The sequence below is a fragment of the Myxocyprinus asiaticus genome, chromosome 14 (genome assembly GCF_019703515.2).
Source record: "Myxocyprinus asiaticus isolate MX2 ecotype Aquarium Trade chromosome 14, UBuf_Myxa_2, whole genome shotgun sequence".
Classification (NCBI taxonomy): Eukaryota; Metazoa; Chordata; class Actinopteri; order Cypriniformes; family Catostomidae; genus Myxocyprinus; species Myxocyprinus asiaticus.
In genome coordinates, this window is record NC_059357.1 from 42,847,143 (window position 1) to 42,860,715 (window position 13,573).

General features: G+C 38.1%; 1 pseudogene; it reads left to right on the forward strand.

Annotated features, from left to right (window-relative positions):
* The window catches only part of LOC127452267 (uncharacterized), a 68,345-nt pseudogene extending 56,678 nt beyond the window's left edge, over positions 1 to 11,667 (forward strand).
* The last annotated feature ends 1,906 nt before the right edge of the window (positions 11,668 to 13,573 follow it).

Here is a 13,573-nt window from a genome sequence, read left to right on the forward strand (position 1 = left end):
GAAGGCTTGAATCCCCTGCCAGCCCTTGACACAGGTGCATGAAGAACAATACCAAAACACTTCTCTTTAAAGTATAACAATGTTTATTGATGCAGTAATATCAATTAATAATCAATACAATGCAGTCGATAAACTTCCGACTTCCAACCACAAACTAAACAGTAACATGATTAAATATGGTAACAAATAAGCCTATAATAAATGAGAGGAAGGTATGTGTGTGTGAATGGGTGTGTGTGTGTATGTGTGTGTGTGTGTGTGTGTGTGTGTGTAAGGAAAGAAGGAGGGCACAAATTGGCGGTCGTGGCTCTCGTGGAGAGTACATCATGTGAGGTTTCCGGAATGTGGGCGGAGAGACTGCGAAATGGTGTCTGCCCTCCGCTGGTATGAAAACTTGGGGACAAAGCTGGGCTCTATCGCCAAGTTATCTGCTCGCCAAATGTGTGTGCGGGTATGTTTGTGAGGGGTCGTGTGTGTGTGTGCAGTTAGTACGAGAGAGAGAGAGAACAGAGTGAGTCAGGTTTGATATTATGTTTAAACAGCATTTGTTTTTGCATGTGTTGTAAGTGGACGTGACATTCCAATTCAAATATGTAGGGTGGAGAATGAGATTTGAGAGCTGTGGTTTTCAGTGAATTAGAACCTAAATTCTGGTCTGTTCCTCACACAAAGCTATCGTTTGGCTTCAAAAGACTTGGTATAAAGCACATGGGTCACATGGACTACCTTTTTTTTTTCTTTTCTTTACAGACATGGTGACTGTGAACTTTTGAATGGTAAATAGTTAATTACTAGTGGTGTCAGTCGATAATTTTTTTTAATAGTGATTAACCGCATAATTTTTTGTAGTTAATCGTGATTAATTGCAGATTTTGAAAGTGCTGAAATTTGACACTATATATACATTTATTTTCCTGTCAAAATGCATTTATTTCCATCTTAGGAAGAAAACAAAACAATGAGTAACAAAATAATGCTTTAGTAACATTTTCCAAAACAAAGCCTTCCACAGTATAAAGATAAAGATATCGCTTGCAGACAAGAATGTCTCATTCTGCATTGTGGTGATAGTTAAGACTTGACATGCATCTGTGCTCATTTAAATGCATTTTACATAGGCTGAAAAATACTTGATTTCTATCACAAGTCCCATCTGGACTTGTTTTGTACATCAAATAGCATTAAACGGTCCTTTCTCCATCATTTTATCACTGACACAGAAGGGCTATTGTGTGTGTTTGTGGTGTGTGTGTCAGTGTAATGGCTCTGAGCCATTTCATAGACGCATTACAAAGGTTCCGCACTTCCAACAAGTGTTTATGCAGGTATATGCTTTATTAATGGTAAATTTGTTTATCGCGATTAAGATAAATTAATGCGTTTAACTTTAATTAATCGTATGCATTTACACGTTAATTGTGACAGCTCTACTAATTAATATTTGATGTATGTGTTAACTATTTCAGATTCCATTTTGTTTTGAAATAGCATCTTCTATTTATCAATTGCGTCATTAATGACCTTCAAAGATTTTTAAATAGATGAATAAGGCTGGTGAACTCCAGTGTATGACGTGTGTGATGAATACAATCCTTTGGTGGGTGAGAGGTTCCTCTACTGAAGTGGTCATTAATTCCCCTTGTGCTTATCAATGCACAGTAGGAAACAGAGAAAAGAGAGAGTGGATGTGCTAGGTTAGCGTGACCTCTGCGTACAGGAGAGCTCTCAACCCTACTCTACTGAACAGCTCTTCAGGAAGCTATTTTCACCATTTTAAATCAGCTCCCGCTGCTTGGAGAAGAGCCACTTGTTTGCAGCCTCAGCACTTCCAAATTAAGGCGGTGACATTTTACCCTGGTCCATGTCCTATGCTGAATTCAGGTTCTTCCTCAACAAGCACCAAGGCTTTAGCAAGGCTGGCTACCTCTGAAATTATTATTACTATTTTTTGGCCTTTTTGCCATTTTTAATGATAGAGACAGTAGAGAGCACAGAAAATTATTGGGGGAGAGACAGGGAAAGAGAGATCTCCATATGAAAAAACATCTCAATTGTTTATTTTTGTGAAAGCAATGAGATTAAATGGAGGTAACATGGAGGTAAAACTCTTAAGTCTCCTGCTTCTCAGATGTTTCACCAGAGCAAAGACCCATGTAATCTCATTTCAAACTGTGTTCAGATATGCCAATATAACAAAGTCTGCGATCAGAACTGTCAATTTGAAGTCAAATGTATCTCATCGAATTTTTCCAAGACCAAATTTTCTGAGCTACGCTATCCACATTAACTGAACAGCTCTTTAATGTATATCAACAATAAAATGTAATTGTCTCATTTGTGTCCAATTATAATTCTCTGTAACACTTTACATTAATGTTCCCTTTGTTAAGGGATTATAAATGGGTTCATTATTGACTAATAAGTAGTTTATAAATGTATTTTAAATCATTAAAATGCAGTTACTATAACAACATGCAAAATAGGGTGACTTTTATGCAGTACCAGCTAAATAGTGAGCCATTTTAACTCACATGTTATGAATGCCTAATAACACCTATTCAACTTTAGTAACCCAAGAAATATACCTTAGTGTTCAGTGGACAGATATGAAGCATTTATTAAGGAGATGCCAACATTAGAAACCTGTACATAAAGTTCACTATGGTTTAATGGTCATCAGTCTTTATTATATGGTACAGTGCATCCGGAAAGTATTCATAACGCTTCACTTTTTCCACATTTTGTTATGTTACAGCCTTATTCCAAAATTGTTTAAATTCATTATTTTCCTCAAAATTCTACAAACAATACCCCATAATGGCAACATGAAAGAAGTTTGTTTGAAATCTTTGCAAATTTATTACAAATAAAAAACGAAAAAAATCACATGTACATAAGTATTAACAGCCTTTGCCATGACACTCAAAATTGAGCTCAGGTGCATCCTGTTTCCACTGATCATCCTTGAGATGTTTCTACAACTTGATTGGAGTCCACCTGTGATAAATTCAGTTGATTGGACATGATTTGGAAAGGCACACACCTGTCTATATAAGGTCCCACAGTTAACAGTGCATGTCAGAGCACAAACTAAGCCATGAAGTCCAAAGAATTGTCTGTAGACCTCCGAGACAGGATTGTATCAAGGCACAAATCTGGGGAAGGGTACAGAAAAATTTCTGCAGCATTGAACGTCCCAATGAGCACAGTGGCCTCCATCATCCGTAAATGGAAGAAGTTTGGAACCACCAGGCCTCTTCCTAGAGCTCGCCGCCCGGCCAAACTGAGCGATCGGGGGAGAAGGGCCTTAGTCAGGGAGGTGAACAAGAACCCGATGGTCACTCTGACAGAGCTCCAGCGTTTCTCTGTGGAGAGAGGAGAACCTTCCAGAAGAACAACCATCTCTGCAGCACTCCACCAATCAGGCCTGTGTGGTAGAGTGGCCAGATGGAAGCCACTCCTCAGTAAAAGGCACATGGCAGCCCGCCTGGAGGGCTCTCAGACCATGAGAAACAAAATTCTCTGGTCTGATGAAACAAAGATTGAACACTTTGGCCTGAATGGCAAGTGTCATGTCTGGAGGAAACCAGGCACCGCTCATCACCTGGCCAATACCATCCCTACAGTGAAGCATGGTGGTGGCAGCATCATGCTGTGGGGATGTTTTTCAGCGGCAGGAACTGGGAGACTAGTCAGGATCGAGGGAAAGATGAATGCAGCAATGTACAGAAACATCCTTGATGAAAACCTGCTCTAGAGCACTCTGGACCTCAGACTGGGACGAAGGTTCATCTTCCAACAGGGCAACAACCCTAAGCACACAGCCAAGATAACAAAGGAGTGGCTACGGGACAACTCTGTGAATGTCCTTGAGTGGCCCAGCCAGAGCCCAGACTTGAACCCGATTGAACATCTCTGGAGAGATCTGAAAATGTCTGTGCACCGACGCTCCCCATCCAACCTGATGGAGCTTGAGAGGTCCTGCAAAGAAGAATGGGATAAACTGCCCAAAAATAGGTGTGCCAAGCTTGTAGCATCATACTCAAAAAGACTTGAGGCTGTAATTGGTGCCAAAGGTGCTTCAACAAAGTATTGAGCAAAGGCTGTGAATACTTATGTACATGTGATTTTTTTCGTTGTTTATTTGTAATAAATTTGCAAAGATTTCAAACAGACTTCTTTCACAATGTCATTATGGGGTATTGTTTGTAGAATTTTGAGGAAAATAATGAATTTAATCCATTTTTGAATAAGGCTGTAACATAACAAAATGTGGAAAAAGTGAAGCGATGTCAATACTTTCCAGATGCACTGTATATGCTATGAATGAGCATGTGTTTTTGCAGAGGACTTTTCAAAACTCCACTTGGAGTAGCACCATTCCTTTGACATCAACATGACATGGAAAGTGACAACACAAGTGAGTCAATACATTAGTTATTATAAACTGTAATACAGTAATTAATATAAACTCAAAGCAGACATAACCCATTTTTTTAATCTCACTATAAAAGTCTGTCTTTACTGCATCATGACAAAATCATGAATTAGGGCAATTTATGTTGTTGATTAATAAGTATGAATAAGTGTATTTAAGCATTTATAACATGCAAGTTAATATGCTCACTATTTGGAAAGTTTTGAAAGAAAGTTGCCTATTTTATTCATGTTGTAATAACTGCATATAAAATATTTAAAATCAGGGTTAGGAAGGTTACTTTTCAAATGTATTCCACTACAGATTCAGAATACATGCTGTAAAATGTAATTTGTAACATATTCTGTTAGATTGCTTAAGGTCAGTGAAGTAATCGAAATATTTTGGATTACTTCGAGCACAGATTTTTTCACTTGTTTTGACTAAAGTTAAAAACAAGTGAAAAAATATATATCTAAAATACATTCTCTGAAAAAAAAAAAAAAAAAAACTTAATATATTATGCAGTGTTGCTTCTAAAATATGATAAAGGAAATTTATCTTGTTTTAAGGATTTTTTGATATTTTTACAGGAAAACAGTAAAAAAAACTTCTCATTAAGAAAAAGATTTCAGTACATATTTGCCGTAATATCAAAGGTCTTATGAAAGAGAGAAACAATTATGATCTAACATGGACTTTCTTGATAGAAAACCCAAACCCTAATCATGTCTGGTAACAGCTGTATGTAAAATGGTTAGAAATAGCATTTTTAGCTTAGCATAAAGCTAAATGTTCACATGACAATTTACATAAGGTTTAACCATTTCTGCTGCAGAAATGTACTTTAAAATCACAAATTACTGAAAAAAAGAGAAAAGAAATAACAATATCGCACTGCATTTTGGGATAATAGTGTTTTGTTTGAAGTCACCATTATGGTGTTTAGTGTTCCCTGTGGACTTATTTTTTTATTTTTATTTTTTAGCAATTTTCTCCCAGATGGTGCAGTATTTTTGAATAAAGTTTTTTGCACAGTGATGTATGGAGAAAATTAGTTCAATTTTGTCATTGACTTCAAGTCTGATCAAGCCGTGGTTCCCCTGTAGTCTAAAGCAAATCACCACTGGTTGATTCTTTAACGTTATATCAACCATTGTAAGCTGGGGTTTTAATTGATATATTATCAATGAATCTATGAATCAATAGGCCTAATGTCAGTGAGTTAAGAGCTTGTTCAGTGGGCACAGATTTCTAAACTGAAGGAACTGTCTACAAATCTGTGGATGTAGTTAATGAATCTTTGAGTACAAATTGGAAAATTGAGGGCACGTTTTATATATTTGTGAGTAGCAGTTAATAAATTGAGGAGATAGTTTATAAATCTGTTGGCATGATTTTTTAAAATGAGGGAATGGTTTAGAAATTACAGAACAGTTTGTAAACGGAGTACACTGTAAAAAAAAATGCTTTGTAAGTTAATCTAAAAAATGTGCTTCATGTCGAAATATTGGTTTTAATCAACTCAGAAATGTTAATAAATCTCACTAAATCAATTTGACAATTTAGGTTACACCAACAAAAGTAATTTTATGAGTTAGATCAAGTAAAACTAGATCATTGAGGCAACATTTGTAGGTTACCACATAAACATATAATATTTTATAAACTTATAATAATTGCTGCCCATAAAGACAGTGTTATCTGAGTAATATAATAACTGTAAAAAAAAATTGTCAGGTAACCTACAAAAATGTGCTTCATGTTGTAACATCTAAATTAACTAGATTTATTCAAGACAAATATATTATTTAATATGACTGAATCAACCTACATTAGGACTATAGTAGGTTACACCAATAAAGGTAATTTTAAAAGGTGATATTATAAAAAACAGTTGATTTATTTAAGTCTACACAGGAAGCAAGGCTTCCCCCAAAATGACAAAGAAATGCTGCAATGATGAGTTAAATATATGTTAAAGTAATCTTTATACATTACATATGACTCTTTGTGAATTTCAATATTTTAGCAAATCAAAGTGTCAAATATCACACATTTCTATCGTGCTGTTCGTAAGTAACCCAATCCACTTTTTCTACATGAATATGTCTATAGAAGACAGGCACATAGAGCGTTATAAAATGCCGTGCTTCAATGGGAGTCTATGGAAGATGCACTGATGATCCAAAAAATTATGACCACTCACAGGTAAAGTGAATAACGTTGATCATCTCCTAACAAGGCCACATGTCAAGGTCTAGGTTGATAGGATGGTAAGCGAACAATCAGTTCTCCTAGTCAACATGTTGAATGCAGGAGAAATGGGCAGGAGTACAGACCTGAGTGACTTTGACAAGGGCCAAATTGTTATGGCCACACGACGGGGTCAGAACATCTCTGAAACGGCAAGGCTTGTGGGGTGCTCCCATTCAGCAGTGGTGAGTACCTACTGACAGTGGTCTGAGGAGGGAAAAACCACAAACCTTCAACCAAGGCTCGTCGAGGCGCGAGGGCAAAGTCTATGCCGTCTGGTCCAAACCGACAGAAGGTCTACTGTGGCACAAGTCACAGAAAATTTTAATGATGGTTACGAGAGGAATGAGTCACAACACACAGTGTATTGCACCCTGCTGCATATGGAGCAGCGTAGCCACAGACAGGTCAGAGTGCCCATGATGACTCCTGTCCACCATTGAAAGCACCAACAATGGGCACGCGAACGACAGAACTGGACCTTGAAGCAGTGGAAGAAGGTTGCCTGGTCCAGTGAGTCCCATTTTCTTTTACATCACGTGGACGGCCGTGTAAGTGTGCGCCATTTACCTGGGGAAGGTAAGGATGGCAACAGCATTCACCGTGGGAAAACGACAAGCCGGTGGAGGTAGTGTGATGCTCTGGGCAATGTTCTGCTGGGAAACCCAGGGTCCGGCCATTCATGTGGATATCAATTTGACACATGCCACCTACCTAAACATCGTTGCAGACCAGGTACACCCCTTCATGGTAATGGTATCCCCTGATGGCAGTGGCCTCTTTCAGCAGGATAATGCATCCTGCCACACTGCACATATTGTTCGGGAATGGTTTGAGGAACATGATGAAGAGTTTAAGGTGTTGCCCTGGCCTCCAAATTCCCCAGATCTCAATCTGATTGAGCATCTGTGGGATGTGCTGGACCAACAAGTCCAATCCACAGCGGCCCCACCTTGCAACTTACAGGACTTGAAGGATCTGCTGCTAATGTCTTGGTGCCAGATGCCACAGGACACCTTCAGGGGTTTTGTAGAGTCCATGCCTTGGCGGGTCGGCGCTGTTTTGGCGGCATATTAGGCAGGTGATCATAATGGCTCAGTATTTCTGTACCGTTGAAATAAAAAGAAAAGATTGATGTTCATTTGACAAGGCTCTAAGCATGTCATTTTGAGCCCCGCCCGGACGCTGTGATTCTTTGGGAGTCTATGGAAGCTTCATGAGTGCAATTTGCAGTGGATCTGCCTACTGTACATTTGTTTTCAATCAATGTGTTTTCCGCCTGGAAGTCCGGCTTCTTCTTATAGGATGATGGGTCGAGCCCTCAAATGAGTGGGACTTCACATCAAACAGACAATAATTGAAACTGGGATGTACATGATTGAAAGCATATGAAATGTAAAAGCACCGCTGTCGAGCACAGACCATTGGGCCACTCGATGACACACATGCAGATGTTTGCAATCTGACATAACACATTTATTTCACTTTTCATAATCAGATAATTGCCTACTCGTTGCAAAAATATCTTTAGAAAAAGTTTTGTTTGTGTTTTAGTTTGAGCAGCTTTTGGGAGCAACATTGCAGGTACCAAAAACAATAGTCTGTGCTTCCCCACTTTTGATAAGCACAAGCCACCACTGTTTAGAAATAACTTATTTTGGTAACAACGGCACCTTCATTTTTTACAGTGTCTCATCTTGAGTAAAATGTTTTATGCATATATCAAACGTAATTTTTTTCTGTAAGAATTAAAGTGATTTCCATGTATTCCGCTACTCTCTGCTGAAATGGTTGTGAACAAAAACAAAACTATAAGTGCAGATACTGCAGAGAAAACAGATTTATTGGCGCTGTCACTAACTCACATAGTGCTGTAATGTAACGGAATGGTTGCAATGCTTTGAACGTCTTTTTGTTTTTGCATTATTGCAGAAGTCTACTGCTCATAAAACTTTCAGCATCGCGGAGCCCTGATGGACGAGCACTTTCTGTAAAGTGCTGATGTTCTGTTTACTGTCAACTGGTGCTGCTTTTCCTGGAAAGAGGCCGAGCGATGATGAGGATGATGATGGTGTGGGAATGCAGGAGAGAAGGTAAAAGAATATCATATACACGCTTACTCCGCCTGACCAGCGTCACATTGGAGAGATGGTTGTGGAGGGTGCCGGGATTATAGGACAGATGGTGGAGAGGAATGAGTCTGGATTAAAGCTGCTGTCTAAATGAAGATGGACATGAGGCTGTGAGCTCAAAACAGGTTAATCACAATCCCATCAGCCCCTGCAGCACACACTGGGCTGTACTCCCATCCTTTAATCAGATGCAAAGAGAGGAGATGGCATAAAGTGTGAGAAACTTCCAGTACCTCTATTGAGTAGTTGACAGTGGTGCATGGTAAAAACCAGTTTAAAAACCTGGTATAAAGTCAAAGTCAAATTTATTTATAAAGCACTTTAAAAACTACAGAGTTGGCCAAAGTGCTATACATTAAAATCCAACTAACAAGACAAAGCTAATTTACATTAAACTAAAATAAAAACAAAGAAAAAGCACATAAAACACAAAAGAGATTGCGTCTATTCAGCACACAATGACTGTTATTTTTTTACTAAGGCCACAAAGAACAAGAGTGTATTAAAAAAGGTTAAAACATTTTTATAGAGGTAGAGGAGCTTAGGGACAATGGTAAACCATTTCACAATCTTGGGGCAGCGACAGAGAAAGTGCGATACCCTTTACACTTTAAGCATAACCGGGGAACATTAGGAAGCAATTGTTTGGCAGATCTAAGAGACCTCTGGGTAAGATGGACGGTAATGATGGAAGGTAATAGGTGACCAGATCAATTGGGACAGTCCACATTTTTAAACCGTGTCCCCATTTCATGCTTTGTGTATAATGAGAAACCAGCCACAGTGCGATGTGTAGCCTTACAGGGATAATTAATACTTAAAAAACTTTTCTCTGGAGGATACAGAACATTATAGGTACATATAAAAGTCCCAATTAGTCTCTAAGTATCTATGTACAGTAAAGTCTAGATAGATTTAGTGCATTTAAGAGGACTGTGCTCAATTTATGGTTCGGTCAAACCAAAGCATCCCACAGAAAATGTTACATATACATATATATGAGTAATAACACTGTAATATGATAATCTGCAACATCTTAACAAAATCATATGTTACTGCTCCTACATACTATGTGACTCATAGATTTACATCAGACTATCATTGTGAGTCACTCTATGGTCAGTTCATGTTCTGCTGCTGATACATGTATGATGTCACAATGCCACCAAATCTCCTGCATACTAATCCTCGGTCTTGCTGAATGTCTAGAGATGACACCCATACTGCTGCCTGCCCTTATTAAACCCACTGATGTCACTTTCCAACCTCTTCATCATAAAATCACACAAATGCGTCTGGACATGATGTCACTGGCTATCCAGAATGGATTTGATTTGCCTTAAAATCTCCCGTTTTTTAGGCAAAGATGTAAAGATTAACATCAAATATGAGGAAAGCATATTTGAGTCATGGCTTTATTGAGAGTGTAATGATAGAAAGCATCTGTCTGAGATTACATGTGGAACAAAGGCTTCATTTAATAAATATCTGATGCTGTCTGAATCAAAGTGTCTATACAGTATGTAAAGACATAAAATGTACAATTTCAACACTGGGTTAGAGTCTGTAAAAAAAAAAAAAAAAAATTCTTTACATAAAGTAGGCCTACATTTGTTAGGTTAAACAAAATATTTTTAACAGTGTACACACAATTTTATACGTTCATGGTGCTTTTTATGGTGCTTGACAGCCATGATCACTATGAACCATCATGAATATAAAAAGAGCTGCATGAAGTGTCTTCAAAAATGTCCCTCTCTCATGTTAAGAACATGATGAGGGTTAGAAAATTATGGTTGAATTTTAATTTTGGGGGTAAACTATTTATTTACATTTTTGTAGGCCAGGCTACAAAAGTCCCTATGCTAGGTCTGTTTAGTCCCAGCACAAGATATGTTTAGTCCTGATATCATGTCTGTTTATTCCAAATGCTAGGTCTGTTTTAGTCCTGATGCATTTTATTCTCGATGCCAGGTATGTTTTAAAAACTGCTTCAGGTTTGCTTAAATCCCAGATCTGTTTTATTTTTAATACCAGGTCTGTTTTAGTCCCAATGCCAGACCTGTTGAGTCCTGATGCCAGATCTGTTTAGTCCCATTGCCTGGTCTATTTAGTCTTGATGCCAGGTCTGTTTAAGTCCCAATGCCAGGTCTGTTTAGCCCTGATGACAGGCCTGTTTTAGGGTGTGTTTACACTTTACAGGTTTGGTTTGATTAAAACGAATTCTGGTGCGATTGCTCTGTAAGTGCAGTTCATTTGAACAAGTGTGAACGCTGCCATCCGAACCTTGGTGCGCACCAAACAAGCGGACCGAGACCCCCTGAATAGTGGGTCTCGGTCTGCTTTTAAACGAACTCTGGTGCAGTTCGACTGATATATGAACGCAGCATGGACCAAAGACGTCTAAACGGACCAATAACAGAATGTGATGTCACAAGATGCGACACTAAAAACCACGTGATTTGATATGTTGTTGAAGTGTTCAAAATGTTCAGTGATAGGTTAAGGGAAAGTGGGTTCAACAGGAGTGTGGAACAGTGCCGCATAAAAGTGAAGAAGCTGCGTCAACAGTACATAAAAGTGCGTGATGCTCTGCATCGAAGTAGTAGCTCTGGTGAAGAAAAGGATACATTTTTATGGTATGAAGATATGGATCAAATTCCAACTTCCAACCCTGTAAATGTCATCGAGTCATCTGAAGAGTCCACCGAGACCACTACAGCAGACACAGATGAAAACTTGGAACTGAACGACATGGAGAAATCATCTAATGCTGACATTGAAGACTCAGATGAGCATTCAAACCAGTTGCCAATTGTTAGCTTATCAAACAATATGATTTTATCGAGGACCAAGGCTTAGCAATCAGTATCAGCCCACGAGGATGAGAATTTGGTTACTTAGCAATTATACAAGCTAATATGAGGTGGCAGGTGCACAGAGGTTGAGTAATGCTACACTTCCCCAGATCGAAAATCATACTTTTTTTTTAGATGTGTTTTTACTGATGTGTTGCCTGTGTCTCCGAAGTGTGTCTTTTTTTTTTTTTTTGACTAAAACATGCAAGGCAGAATTTTTTCAGGTCAAAGTGTTTATTTTAATTTATTTGTCTGAAATTGTGAGTGAGGTTTGGTTATCTAGAAATATGTAATAATAGACTGAATGCGATCATAACATCATTTGGATATACATGTCTTTGTATAAAAATACAACAGTATGAATTTTTTTTTACTTTACTTTCTCTTGTAAGGGGGAGTGGCATCTACTGAGGACAGTGTAGATGACCAGATGCCAGACAACCAAATGAGTTGAGAAAGCATGCAAGAACGGGCCACCACAAGGGCTCATGCACGTAAGAGGAAAGAGAAGTGTGAGAGTCTTGACCTCCAGACCTTCATACAACAGAGGAAACTGCTGAAGGAGTTTCAAGAATCTGAACATTGTTGTTATGCATATGTGTGTTCCATCTATTGCACCTGCCACCTGTGGAAATCTCCATTTGTCTCTGTACAATGTTCCTCAATTCTGCATGAGAGAGTGTTTTTTATGTACAATGGTCTTCCAGCTCCAAAAAGATGACCGATTGATCGGAATTCCAAGTTTGTTGCCAGCCTCCAGGAGACAAATTGCAACTCTCTGCTCCACAGGTAGTGATCTGCGAAACCTGAAGCAGATTAATTATGCAGAGAAATAATTTGTAACATTTAATAATTGCACATTTTTACAGTATTTAAAAAAAAAAAAAGGTTATTCAAAGCCATAATACACTTCCATCTGTGTTATCATGCAAGATAAACATTTACCTTGAATTGCAGTGTGTGAGGGATGGCCAGAGAAGGCTGCAGAGATGCATGAACATTGCTCTTAAATTCTCCAACCACTGCCCATCTGTCCAGTTATCTGAGATGTTCTGCCACCAAACACAGGACCGTGGCATCACCCAGACATTCCTTTGTGGATGAGAAATTATAGAAGTTTGACAAAAGATGTAAAGCAGTCACTTATGAACATTCTGAAATTACAATAAAGTTAAAGATGGTATAAAATAAGTGAATGTTTTAATAAAGCAGCATAGAACAATCGACACTGAACATAAAAACAACATCCTTCCTCACCAAAACTTCTACACTTCTTTACTCATTCATCCATAAATTCATTTCACAACTGAAAGTCCACTTTCTAACCTGCTAATTTATTTTGCCTTGCAAACTTTCGCTAGAATGTCATTTACACAGACCAAAGCAGCATAGCACAATTGATACTAAACATTAAAAACAGCATCTTTCATCACCAAACCTATATGTATTTTTTTCATTTATACTTTCATTCATTTAACAATGGTAAGTCATTTTAAATTTTCTAATTTAATTTTCTTTATTAGGCAATCTTCAGCTAAGCTAATGTAATTTACACAGAATAGCGGAAAACACAGGGAAATCACAAAAATATATAACTTGATAAAACAGTTATCAAACAAATGTAATTCTGGTCTTGTAAGTACTGTACTTGATTCTTTGATTTAAAAGGACAGAATGCTCAAGCATACATGGTTCTTCTCATCATAGGAGCTATGTTGCCCATTACAGTTCGGTACAGGCATCGGAACTACCGTCTCCTTGCAGTATATATTCGTTTGTGTGTGCAATGGAGGAATTCCTGCCGCTGTTTTGACTCCTTTACACATTTGATTAGCTCTTCATTTGTTCTCAGCTGGTAAAAATACCACCATATATACATACACTATATGGCCAAAAGTTTGTGGACACCA